Source organism: Schistocerca piceifrons, chromosome 2 (assembly GCF_021461385.2).
Source record: "Schistocerca piceifrons isolate TAMUIC-IGC-003096 chromosome 2, iqSchPice1.1, whole genome shotgun sequence".
In the NCBI taxonomy this organism is placed as follows: domain Eukaryota; kingdom Metazoa; phylum Arthropoda; class Insecta; order Orthoptera; family Acrididae; genus Schistocerca; species Schistocerca piceifrons.
In genome coordinates, this window is record NC_060139.1 from 806,984,288 (window position 1) to 806,997,923 (window position 13,636).

General features: G+C 37.2%; 1 non-coding gene across 1 annotated transcript; it reads right to left on the minus strand.

Annotated features, from left to right (window-relative positions):
* Positions 1 to 10,706: 10,706 nt before the first annotated feature.
* Trnat-ugu lies at positions 10,707 to 10,779 on the minus strand. The gene has a single exon. It is a non-coding gene; the product is annotated as a tRNA-Thr (tRNA).
* Positions 10,780 to 13,636: the final 2,857 nt, after the last annotated feature.

Here is a 13,636-nt window from a genome sequence, read left to right on the forward strand (position 1 = left end):
TTAAAATATTATAAGATTACAATTTAGTATTGGAAGGCAGCGTGGAGGGAAAAAATCGTAGAGGTAGACCAAGAGATGAATACACCAAGCAGATTCAGAAGGTTGTAGGTTGCAGTAGGTACTGGGAGATGAAGAAGCTTGCACAGGATAGAGTAGCATGGAGAGCTGCATCAAACCAGTCTCAGGACTGAAGACCACAACAACAACAACAAGATTACAATGATTGCACAAAAAAGGTGGATACTTTAAATAGGTTTTGTATGATTTTCAAACAATGGATTTGACTTTTACTGCACCCATTGAAGGTGAGTTATTTAAAATGTTGAAGCGCGTCTCAATGTATAAATAAAATCAGAATTCATGTGCAACATACAAAAGCCGTTTTGTTGTAACGTGCTGCAGTTTACATACATAGTTCTTGCGAAAAAAGGACTACCACAAGAAATTGATACTTTTGGTAATGCTTTTGTTGCTGATTATCAAAGCAAGTAGTTCACTGCCCTGTACTATCACGCACATTTTCCCTTTTCTGAAGACTGAAAAGACTACATGTAGTTTAATAGTATTGGATTATTAATGGAAAGACACTGTTACCTAATGATTAGAGGTAACTCCTCATGAAACCCCATGTGCGCCATGACATAACAACGAAGAGAGTTGCGTCTTAACTCACGAGGGAGTTTTCTATAACGTGTATCACGTGGTGTGGTCTCTGGAACGTATAAACCGAGGTTTACTCATAAATCATTGGAAATTTTTTATGTAAATATTATAAGATTTATTTTTATAGTTATTTAAGTGTTGTTTAAATACTCCTTGTTTATTCCATTGCACTGAACAGAACCTGCAGTATTTTACTTTTTGTCGTAAAAAGTGACATACTTTTGTGGTGTTTTTGGTATAGTACACACAAACTGCTAGAGAACTGCGTTTTAGATTCTGAAAAATTATAGTACCGCTGTGGCAATCAAATTCGAGGATTTAAACTCTCCCATAAAAATTGCATTCGTTATGTATAAAAGAAAGTCTACAAAATTTACGTACAATGTTCTGCGTTTTTCTTTACGACCACTCATAGCACATTTGATTTTAACTAACGCTTTAAATGTCCCTATCACCACTGACCTGAAGTTCTTCCTCTGAATGATCCTCTCTTTTGCTAACAGTATTGCGATCACTGGCTATTGCAACGTCTTTTTCGTCTACTTTCGCAATTCACATCACTGACAACTTTCTGCATCCATCGCCTAACAATTGCATTGAACTTAGAATCGTTAAAACTGGCACGTTCCTGTATTTTGTATTATACTGAAGGAAGCAGGTACGTAGCTCAAGATGCGCGGTCTAGGAGACCCCCAACAATGTCAACACGTGTCAGCAGTTAACAAAGAAGTAGGTAATGCAACTGACTAAAACACAATAGGGTTGACGAGGGGAATAGAAACATTTCGCCAAAATTAAACTAGGAGAGCAAGATCTAAAATTCTTGCACGGTCTGAAAAACCCCTCTTGAGTTAAGACCTAGAACTAGGGTGGCTTCTGTAGTCGTGACACTCAGTACGGCACACAAAACAAGTTCCCGCGGCGCGCCGCGAACCGTGGTCGACAATGTTAACTCGCTTTCGTTGTTAGCACTGAAAGATGCTAACCGCACTGGAGCTACCGACTCCTGTTATTAACTGGTTGTTGTCAAATATACGTTCCTGTACGAAAAATACGTAACATCGCCGGTAGTTTTATTCTGTGTACCACGACTAACGTGACCATACGACCCGATTTGGGCGGGGCAATCCCGCTTTCAGGCTGTCTCTCCCGCTGTCCCCGGCCAGAGCAAAAATGTCCCACTTTTGCATACAGACCAGACGCTAATTGATTAGACGTACCCCCCTACCTGCCTGTATTCATTACATTCGAAATGCGCGGGTGACGGCGGCAGCGCGGGTGGCATGGAGAAGAAAGAGTAACATGCGTGAACGAAACAGATGATGCCGCTCAACTCAGCCAACAATCACATAGCTCGAGTGCGAACTTGACGTGCTGCAACATTGTTCGTATTAGAATGTTCGGGCGCACGCGCACAATCAAACAACTCATTCAACGTTAGAAAAATTCCTTAACGCAAGTGTGTCTTTAATATAACTTAGAAAAATAAGTATCCATTTATAAAAGAAAGAAGTGATGCATCATAAGTTACGTGTGAAAAGTGTCGTACGGATTTTAGTGTTGGTCATGGTGGTGTCAGCGATACTGAGAAACATTTAAAATCGAAGAAAACAGGCTTTTAGATCAAGCTCCTGCTCCCAGCTCGTCAATACCAGGCTACTGTTGTAAATGTACTGGCGTCTATGGTGATGGATGAATTGAAAGAACATCTTTGTGAAGCCCACTGAATATCTTGCGGATACTTCAGATCATGGCTCAGTAAAATTATTCCCCGTTTTGATTCGATATTTTTTATCTTATGGAGGTGTGGAAGTCAGGACTTTACAGTTTCGAGAGCAGCCTGGTGAAACATCGGATATTGTTGTCGATTACTCGAAGGAGGGAATATCGATCAATGATTTAAATAATATAATTGTGGTATTTTGTGGAGATAGCACTAACAGCAATTTCGGAGGAAAGAACAGAAAAAGGAGTAATAATGTTTACTCAAAACTGAACCTGTCACTAAGCTGGCAACTTATTGGGATTAACTGTGGAGTCTATGATTAAATGGGAGTCCATATAGTTCACAATACGATCAAAACGGCTTCACATTGTCTCCTTGTGGACTTCGATGTATCATGGTGATTTTTTTTTTTTAAGATTTCTGTGACTCCAATGACACGAGTGTCAGAAACTGCTGCGCTACAGCAAACCCAGGCGGCTCGTGCTAATGCCGGCGCTTCAAAGAATTTTAAAAATATTTCAGTCTTTAAAAGGTCATTTTCTGAGCATCGATCAATGTCCAAATATTTTAAAAACATTTTTCGAAAATCCCACCTCTGAATTATGGTTATACCTTTTCCTTGCACAGGCAGCGATTTTCCATCAAACGGCGTTAAAAACTGAAGCATAACGCATATCTGCTGTAGAATCTACAAAGGAAATTAAGCATCTCCGATATAAGTTGGTAGGTAAAGCGAGTTCGATTTTTCTTCCTCACACCATCCGCAATCTAATAACAAAATTATAAGACACTGACGCTGTTGTTTAGGGTGTAGAAACTGCTGCGGCTGAATTTTATTAGACTAGCAAAGAATACTTGGATCAGTGGTGTCCGTTCAATGCAGACTCACAATGGGCAGCCTTGACAAAAGATACTGCATGAGAAGAAATACAGAATGTGACGAATTTGCTGATTACATAAGGATTTCTTAGCAGCGACCAAGGTATGGACGTATTCGATGAGTTTTCGCTTATTCCCAACTAAGTGTCCGCTTTCGTAGCGTAGCGGTAGCGCTTACCATGCTGGGGGTCCGGGTTCGATTCCTGGCAGGGGCTGGGTGTTGTGTGTCCTTCATCATCATTGACTCCTAAGTCGCCGATGTGGCGTCACCTAAAAAGGACTTGCAATACGGCGGCCGAACTCCCCCGATTGGGGCCTCCCGGCCAACAATGCCATATGATCATTTCATTTCCAACTAAGTCACAGAATGCTGAAAACGTTGATACCGAAGAACGTTGGGTGGAGTTGTTCACACATTGCCGTGACAACAATCTGAACTGTACAAAATTTCTATAATAATTGAATATGTTTATGTTTGCCTGGAAGTTATGCACCTGTAAAAAGAGTTTTCTCTCTAATGAATAGGATGTGGACAAGTAACAAAACGCAGTTAAGTGTCGCAGTTTCGAAAGCCATTTTGATTAGCAAGAATAACATCAACAAATCTTGTGATAAGCCCCATTCCTACTTGAAAACTAGACCCGACATTTGAAACTGATTTCCTCCACCGACAAATATAAAACAAATGCGACTGCAACAGCAATCTAATGTTTATTAGTTAAAATTGTCTATAATTAATACATTGCTGTCATGTTCTTGTTTTAGAATAAATTATAAATAGTAAAATCAGTTTTTTTCCTAAATTCTGCAAGCGTCTCAACCCGACAAAAAAATATAAAGGGTCACGTTAATCATGAGCAAAACAATCGTGGCTCTGCGGAATGACACAAAATAGTCACATTACCGATCACAGGATTAAAACATCGTAAAGTGCACAATATATTGCACAACCAGAGATTAATGATGCACGGCATAACAGATACACCAGACAGATAAAAGGCTACAGTATCTATTACATTAAGAATTAGTTATGAGAAAGATTTACACAAGATGCGTGTTGCATTCGTAGTACGATGACTGAAAGCAAATGTGGCAGGAATTACTCAGCAATGCTGTGGTCGCCTTTTAAAATAATCCAACGGATTTCGTATACCAAAGTACTGGTTGGAAACCGGAAGCTCGAGTATCTTAGAAAAGACAAAAATTAACTGGCGAATGCTGTGCAACTTAGATTAGTGGGATGAAAAGAAAAAATTAGAAGAGGGTTGAACTGCCAAAGAAAAAAATCTTTCACAACGACACTGAAACCATGAGGTATGAAGTACAAGAAGTTGGTATACACACCTGATTACTTGATTTGGCAATTTCAAACTTCCACGGATACCCATACCTAAAAAAATTGGTAATCTGGAATTTTTTTAAGTGTACAGATCTAAAAGGAATTACGCCGAAAAATATATGCACTTTATTTACCTTTAACCCTAAGTCTCAACGGAAGACCGGGAGCATTTCACGATATTGTCCTACATACCTGTATCGCACGTCTCTACAATATGGTAAGCACGAAATGAAGAGCAGAATGATGTCGAAAAGTTGAACGCCTATCTTGTACAAAAGTCGTTTCTCAGATATTATGCGAGTCATGTATAAGATCATCTTATTTGGACTTTTAGCCATTTACTATAAATGAGTAATGGATTTTCAGTTAGTAATATAGTTTCAGACACAGGTTACGTCTGTAGTGTCACGTGACCTAAACGTAACCGTTACTCGCAATCATAGAGTAAATATCTCTGGAGTGAGCATTCACATGCGCAGAACAGACTTCGTGATGTCTACATACATTGCCGGCCTGGTCACGTGTTCTCGGGACGTCGTGTGTTTGTCCGTATAGCGCCCTGTATATTTCGAATGTCACTACATCCCTAGTACAGAGGGATTCTTTTCGTACGTGTCGTGGATTATTTACATATGTTGCGCAGACATTTTAACAATATCCATTTGATACCGGGAATAAACCAGCTACGTAACTTTTAAGGGCAAGTGATATTACATCCCGCTGCTTTGCGATAGGTGTCACAGTTCAGGTGCACTCGTTTTTTGGTAGTTTTCGGTATGATACGACACTTTATAGTATTACACAGCCTGACGTACATTTTTGCAATGATAGTCTTGCAAAACGACTTGACAGTACGCTAGTACTTTTGCAAGTGTCAGAAAAACACAGAATTTGCCACACATTAGCGATGTTCTAATTCCTCCTTTTTTTCTGCTATTTCTGCATATTTATTTTCTCGTTTTTGCGACCTAAAGCACAATATTTCTTCCTGGTGACACTTTGAAGTGTTTATTTAACGCATTTTACGTACTTGCTCCTAGTTTATTAAATTAAATAGTAGACTGAGTAAGAAGGGGAAAAAAGGCGACCGGAAAGTAAATGTACTGTAAAGCAAATACAGTTGGTCATGTAACAGTCAACCCATATAACACCACTAAGGGAAGTGGTAAGTGACACAAATGAAAGAGTTTGAGGACATGTTTACTAATATTTTACGTTTCTTAATCAAATGGCTTAGAAAATAAATTGAAGGCAAAATACACCAAAGAAGATGAATGCGTAATTTGATTAGCTACACTATCGTGTTTTTTATTTGATTTGTGCAGAAAATGTATTTAAGCTGAATGTAGAAATTGGTAGTAGGTGCTGTGGAAAATTAAAAATAGTTGGTATAGCATCTACCTTCAGTCACACATGTCCAAATTTTTCTCTGTCTAAACATTCCTCTTCAAAGTGTTTTGAACATACTTCGGAATGTTTTGTGGGGACAACATTACTCCTCCTTATGTTCTGGAGCACATCTTTACTCGTTGTTCATCCTTCGGGAAACTAAAATATAAATCACACATAATCATTCTCCATGTCCTAGACCCACTTACATGGTCTCCTACTGTAACTTCATAGTAAACAAAAAGATTTGGTCACACATATTATACGAAACAATTACAGACTCCTACTCTATTGAATTTATCTGTCTCCCGTCTTTCAAATCTATATACATAATCGACAAGTCACTGATAAATGCATGGAGGATAGTATTTGCTGAAACAACTAACCATTCCTTTTCCTGTTCCACTAGCAAATTTACGAGAGGAAGTGATTGTTTTTAAGCTTTTGTACAAGCCGTAATATCTATTATATAGTCATAAAATCGTAGAAAAATAGGTCTACAGAATCAAGCCTTAATTATAATACGTCTCGAAATTTTTAAACATCGTACCCATGAAAAGTTACTATGCCTCCTTTCACATATTTTTCTTTGCATCCGTAGCAACAAGAGTAATTCACCATAGCTATTACACTATCAACAAACGGTGAAAACACAACAAAAACTCTTAATATTATAAACTTAAAACTCTGCGAAAGCACACACTTACAGCAAAGTCCCGAAAACACGTAACAATCCTAGTGTAATGCTAACAACATACGCAGAACGCAATGCTCACTCCAGAGATATTTACTCTATGCTCGCAATCAGTCTGTAATTCTGTTCACTTTGACTCGCCAAACTTAAATATATGTATAATAATTGTGTGCTGCATTAATACCGCGCCGACACGTCAATGCTACGTCATTCATGAAGCTAGAAAAGGAAATTGTACTCCAGTGTCATCACAATAAGTATAAATGAAGAAGCCAAATTTTTAACTGCGTATTGAATACGTTGTATGCTTACACTTACAGGTATTCCAACCGTGCAGTCATAATTACATAGAAATTATTACTTTAGTCGCTGTACAGATAACTTTAATGTTTGCCCGTAAGCACTTGAACTTTTCATTCAGGTTATTAGTCCGAATATGTCGTAAAACCACTGAAAAAAAAATCGCAAAAGTATAAAACTGAAGGAGCTTGTTGATTTCAGATAGCTTTTTCAAATGCTCTTCGCTATAGTTGTTCTCTAACCGATTTACTTTTAACTGATTTATGTTTACAATGTGTACTCAGAGCAACAACCGAATAATTTCTGCTAGGCTGTTTCCAATACTACTATTAGTCTACTATTACTAATGATAACAATAATAATGATAATAATAATAATAATAATAATAATAATAATAGTAATAACTTTCCCAGAATTGATTACATAATGACCAGTTACAATTCACAAAGTACATCTGAGAGGGGTTCATGTTTGCCATACATTTGATAGTAAAACACAGCTGGTAACATCGGAGATTAAGTAATTTTCGCCAGAAATTCTAGGCAATCTTACTTGGTGATCATCACAAAATATAATTACAAATTTTCCGTTGAATGTTAACATCAATAGAGAACTGCCTTCATCATTCACAAAATTTCACCTTTCATTGAAAACTAAAAGTGTTTTCCATTTTCACCTAAAATGATAAAGAGTTTTCATGGAATTATAATGTCATTTCAGAAAATTAAAACTGTTTTTTTTTGTTTTTGTTTTATTCACTCTTTAACGTAAGAACCATTTTTACATTACGACTGTTCAAATGATGTCACAATGTGCAATGTTTTTGCGAAACTATAAATGTCCTTTTTTGTTTTTAGAGGGATCTGTCTTGAGCAAAACCTAATTTTGTCATTTGCTTTATTACCTGGACATGTTTTGCCGAAGCGGGCTTTATTTTTTTCTATTAAACAGGAAAAAGCTCTTCACTACTTGTACACTTGCAAATTTGAGTTTGCAAGAAAGTATTTACAAATCTAAAAAATAGACAAAGTTTTGTACACAGATCTTGTTACCACTTGCTGTGGTTTTCCTGACTTTTTATGTTTTACATTACAATTGTTTACCTTTCACAGTCTGTCCATATAGGTCTTAAAGTAGAAACGTCATTTACTTCGAAATTTTACGACTAGGAATGTTATGGTGAGGTCTGACATTAAATAATAGTTTGTGGAAAATTATGTGTTCGTGTGTGTGTGTGTGTGTGTGTGTGTGTGTGTGTGTGTGTGCTTAGGTGTGTGTTTGCGACGCGTTTCACTTACTTTTTCTGGTTACACCATTATCTTCACTGTGAGACACTGCATTATTTAGCTTTCACTGACACTGTTTACGAACTACGAAAACATGACGGCGAACAGCTGAACAATTGAATGCGTTGTGGGTGGGAATTTAGAATATTTGTGAGGTGTATCTGCCACAATATATGTGTGCGCGCGCGTGTGTGTGTGTTTATAGGCTGGTATTATCCCATAGTTCTTTGAGGGTAGAGAACAGAGTTCCATTGCAGAGAGCTGTGTATTCATTTAGAGTTTGTTTTCCTTCGACTATCCTTTTTTGTATTTTGTACGTTTCTTCAGTTATCAGTTTGGGGGGGGGGGGGAGGGAGCAATTGATTATCAGTTTTTGTGGGGGTCTATTGCTGCACTCGAAAATTTTCAAGTCAGTGTTGATATTCGTTGGACTGCGTTTCATCTCTGAAATAAGTTTAGCAAATGTAGAATGACAGCTGTTGCTTTTTAATGCTCTTTACTGCTCTACACATCTAGCACTAAAGTTCCTTTTTGCATGTCCTCCATACACTGATTTGCGGACCTGGCAAGTCAGTTGCGTTTGTCCTTGTTTGTATTTGTCACTCTTAGTTTTCTATGTATTGAAAATACTGAAGTACAGTAACTGTGCTCACAACCACTAGTAATTGAAGAAAACGACCGAATACAAAAAGCCATAGTCGAAGGAAAACCAACAATAAATGAATACATAGCTCTCTGACCTTACATAACTATCAGACAAAACACACACACACACACACACACACACACACACACACAATGGCATAATATAACTCACAATTCTGCCCCCAGAACATATTCAGCTGTTCAACTACCCGCCATCTTGATTTTGTAGCTTGTAAACAGTGGTAGTGGAAGTTGGATAGTGCAGTTTTTCTCAGTGAAGATAATGAGGAAATCAGAAAAAATAAGTGAAACACGCACATGCACGAACTTCTACATATGATTAGTTAATTCTAGGCCTAATCACAATATACCCAGCTGTAAAATTACAACGTAAATACCTGTTCTACATCAAGTTCTATGTGGTTGTAGATGAAAGACTTAGAAAGGTAAACAACTGTAATGCAAAACAAAAAAACAAGGAAAATCACAGCATTCTGTAACAAGATATGTGTGCAAAACTTTGTCTATTTTTCAAATTTTTAAATCATTTCTTAAAAACTCAAATATTTGTGCATAGAAGTAGTAAAGAGCATTTTTCCTGTTTAGTAGAAAGAGAATAAAAGCCCACTGTTGATGCTGAAACTTCATCAAAAAATACCTGAGTAATAGAAGAAAAGAAAAAAAAACGTGTTTTTCTCAAGGCAGGCTCCCTCCAAAAACAAATTTATTTGTTAACGGACAGAAGAGCTTCAACCTCAAAATGAATAAATGTTTTTGTGTGAGTATGTGGATAGAAAATTAATTTTTCTAGACCTGCAAATTTATCGAACTCATTTATTTTCAGTAATGGGGTATTTCACACATACATAAGTTAGGAGGTTTTCCCGTGGCTGTTAAAAATATAAATAATAACGCAATGTAACCAGCCCCAGTATTTTTTTTTATTTACGGAGCGTTTTTAAGACTTTGCTCCAGCAGTGTTTATCTTAAGTACATTGCTCCTGGGACACCAATGATGTTGAAACTGCTAGAATTTTATAATTTCACCAATCTGATCGTTGATGTTTGGATGGGTTGTAAGTTAGGGAGACCTTAAGTCACAAATTTCTAGACAAAAGTTATCATCGACTGACAAAGCGCACGAATCTAGTTTTCACTTGACTCGTCCTTGGCGTCAGTTCTCTTCACCACTGTGCTCTAACTCCTGGTCGATGATTATTGTTAAACAAAAATATAATATATTATATAATCCCTAATTACTTTTCGTTTCCTACGTTCTTTGGGCCATGCATGGGCAAACTTTTTTAAATTCCTACCAGCGGCATTTCGTACCTTAACTTAATTGATGCATATTATTTTTCTTGTACATTCTCTCTTAGGAAATATTAATCACATGGAAAAAGAAACTATACTTGTAATTTACTGTTAACTTGAGAAGTTACTATACCAAAGTGGCACTGAGAAGACACAATAGTTTGCTGTTGATACATCTGGAATGGAAGAAAAAGTGCTGTAAAATGGACAGTAATAAGACTGCAGAAACTCGTCTGTTGAACGAGATCCAATGGCAATTTTATAATCTTGTAAGAATTATGTATATATAACTTACAAGACGTATTAGAGTTATATTTTATCACTATAACATTGTTAATTAGTGAAAAAAGTACATTCCGACATTTGCATTCTTTCTACATTATATGTCAAATCTCTTATGATGCACTCAATTTACAAATCTAAGCGTGAATGGCATACGATTACTTTTCGTAACATTAAATTAAAATTGTTAGCCCCCAGGGAGAATCGAACTCCCGACCCCTGGTTTACAAGACCAGTGCTCTAACCGCTGAGCTATGGAGGCGGACGTGTTAGAGGCTCGTTGGTGTGTTTTATGAGTGGTATTCTCCCCTTTCAGTATCGAATACTTGAAAGTTCAGTATAGTTCCTTCTTTTCCTCTCTTTCACTACAATTTCACTGTTTCCACTGGTTGTTTAAACACTAAAAGAGACGGATAATCAACGACATCTTTGAAATTCAAAGTCAAGTGTTCTGCAACCCAATGACTGCGTAACGTCGTGAAGTGTATAGCAAAGCAGTGGTATTTGCAACACTCCGTACTTCCGTGCCAAGTTCAGTGGAAACATTATTCTGATGATTACTGTCCCATTCGGAGGCAAAACGTGGGAAGTTATTGTCTGCTTCTTCCATATGACTCGTAAAAAACAATATCTTGTTCTGATGACTAGAACAAGAGCAGATGGTGGCCAGTTCAGGCTTACAATCTCCATTGATAACTAACAACTTTTAACAAACTACCGAAAATTTACTTCTGCTTCCTGCAGATTATTATTATTTTTATTTCTGTAAAGTTTATGTATGTACATCTAGTGCACTAGACCAATTTTCTTTCCGAACGAAAATGGGAATTACTTTTGAATGGTGTTAACATCTCGAGGATTACTAAACTCATACACAACAAACATTAACTGACATTTACTTTCAAAAATAGTTAATATAATGCAAGTAATATGACCATAAACATAAGATCAAAATTAATATAAAACAAATACACAACATTTCTGTTGTTTTCATCTTATTTCTTCTGCCACCAAAAAGTAACGAAACGAGTTGATAGCGATCACTATTACTTTTATTATTTGTCGACTTTTTTTTCGATCACTTACATATCATCATGTTGGTGCAGACAAAGAAGAAGGCAAGCTATGACCAGAACTTATTACTTAAGGAAATAAATTTCCATTATGAATCCACGATCATTGTGAATATTTTGTGAATAAAACCGACTAGATCGCTTAACATGTCTTTATTTATAACGTCGTTTCGTCTGCTCACTTCTTCAGACGAAAATTTAGATCTTGCAAAACAAGGTTCAGTGACCGTATCAACAAAAACTATGCCACGTCCCGAAAAGGCGTAGGTTCTATTAATACTGGCACTGAACCTTGTTTTGCAGGTCCTGAGTTTTGACCTGATGATGGCAGTAGACGAAATGACATAATAAACACAATTATTATTTCGACGATTTCATTTACAAAATCTAAACAGTATGATGTGTGCTGCCAACGGGTTGATGAGGCGGGTGGGGAAATTGCCTACCTCATACAGCGCTGTGCTTTCTGGTACCTGACACCACTAAAATAGTCAGTGGCACACTAAAGTAACAATCGCTCAGGTAACTCGTGAAAATGACTCAGTGACACGTTCGTTTTTTTTTTTTTAAATGTTATTTATCAGTGCAAATTCCGAATCAGTTCTGAAACGCAACATTCGGCGATATTGTTAATAATTGTCCTAGTTTCACTCAGTGTCCTAACAAACCTTTGAAGAGGTTAAGTATCTCCCACAATAAAACCGGGAGTGCTTCATCATACTTTTGACATTAACGAGTCCGATACACAACAATAACTATCTTAGACTGTTATAGTACTACACACGGCATGGCTATTGCTAGATCTAAAACGTCGGCACTGGTTAAGCATCAAAACGCTAGTACACGAAGGCATCCGAATACGGTTGACGTTTTTCTAATTCATAATTACGTAGTCCAGCGATCAGCAAAATTCGACAAATAAATCGTATTGTCGCTGCTTGAAAATATTTCCTATTCGTACACTTCTACACAACCACTCTGTTTTCCCCACTTAATTGTTTGGCAGATGCTTCATAGAACCACTTTATCGACCATTCCACTCTCAAATAACACGTGGGAAAAGTTTGTTACTTCTTGTAATGTTCTGCCAATAAAACCTTTGTCTTTTGATTCACCTTCACGACATATTTTCTAGAACGACAATTTCACAAATTAACCTTCTCTAAAAGAAAGTAAAGAATCTAAATTTCAGTTTAAGAGAAATTTCTTCTTTAGAAAAAGGATGTGAAATTTACACAGATGCATCGAAAATCAAAATAACTTAAAACTAAAAGCCACGGCGAGAACACTCTTCTCAGACATAAAATTATTTTTTTTTGTGTGTGTTAATAGGGTTGCCTTTATGGATCTTCTTGCCCCGATAAGACCCAGTTTTGTCCCGATTTTGCAAAATACCGTTATGAACTTGGCTCAAGAGCTCATGTAATGCCATCTGTCAGCGCAACATGTAAATGCAGCCTCAGTTTCATTCATGTCAACAAATTTGTGTTGACAAGGTCGTCTCACTGATGGCGTTGCATGTTGTACATCCTTTATCGATGATGCTAGCGCCATCTTTCGAGAAAATACTAGACTTCTCCAGTAGTACAGGGCTGGACCTATTTAAGCTACTCCAGGCAGAAGAAAGGGGCAGTTCCCATTTTAACAGGGATGTGGTAAGACGATTCTTTCTAAACGTAATACGAGCAAAGAGTGCTTCATTTCTACAGCCCTATCTCAGTGTGTCCCGACGAGTACTCAGCTAGATTTGGCAACCCTATCTATTCGTGAAAATAGTCGGAAAGCTTGTTACTTATTTTCTTCTAGATCATTTGTATCGGAAGGCGTGATGTTCCAATCCCCAGCGCTCTCTACCTAGCGCTCCGCGTATAGTAACAGTCACCTCATATCGACGAGACGTTAAATTCTAAATCTTCATTACCACATTGCTTGTCATTGTTCTGCATCTTTCTTATTACCTTGCTCTTCATTCTTCCATATTTTTCTCATTACCTTGGAGACAAAATTCAATGTGCTACGGCGCGACTTGGTAGAAGGAAAGAATTT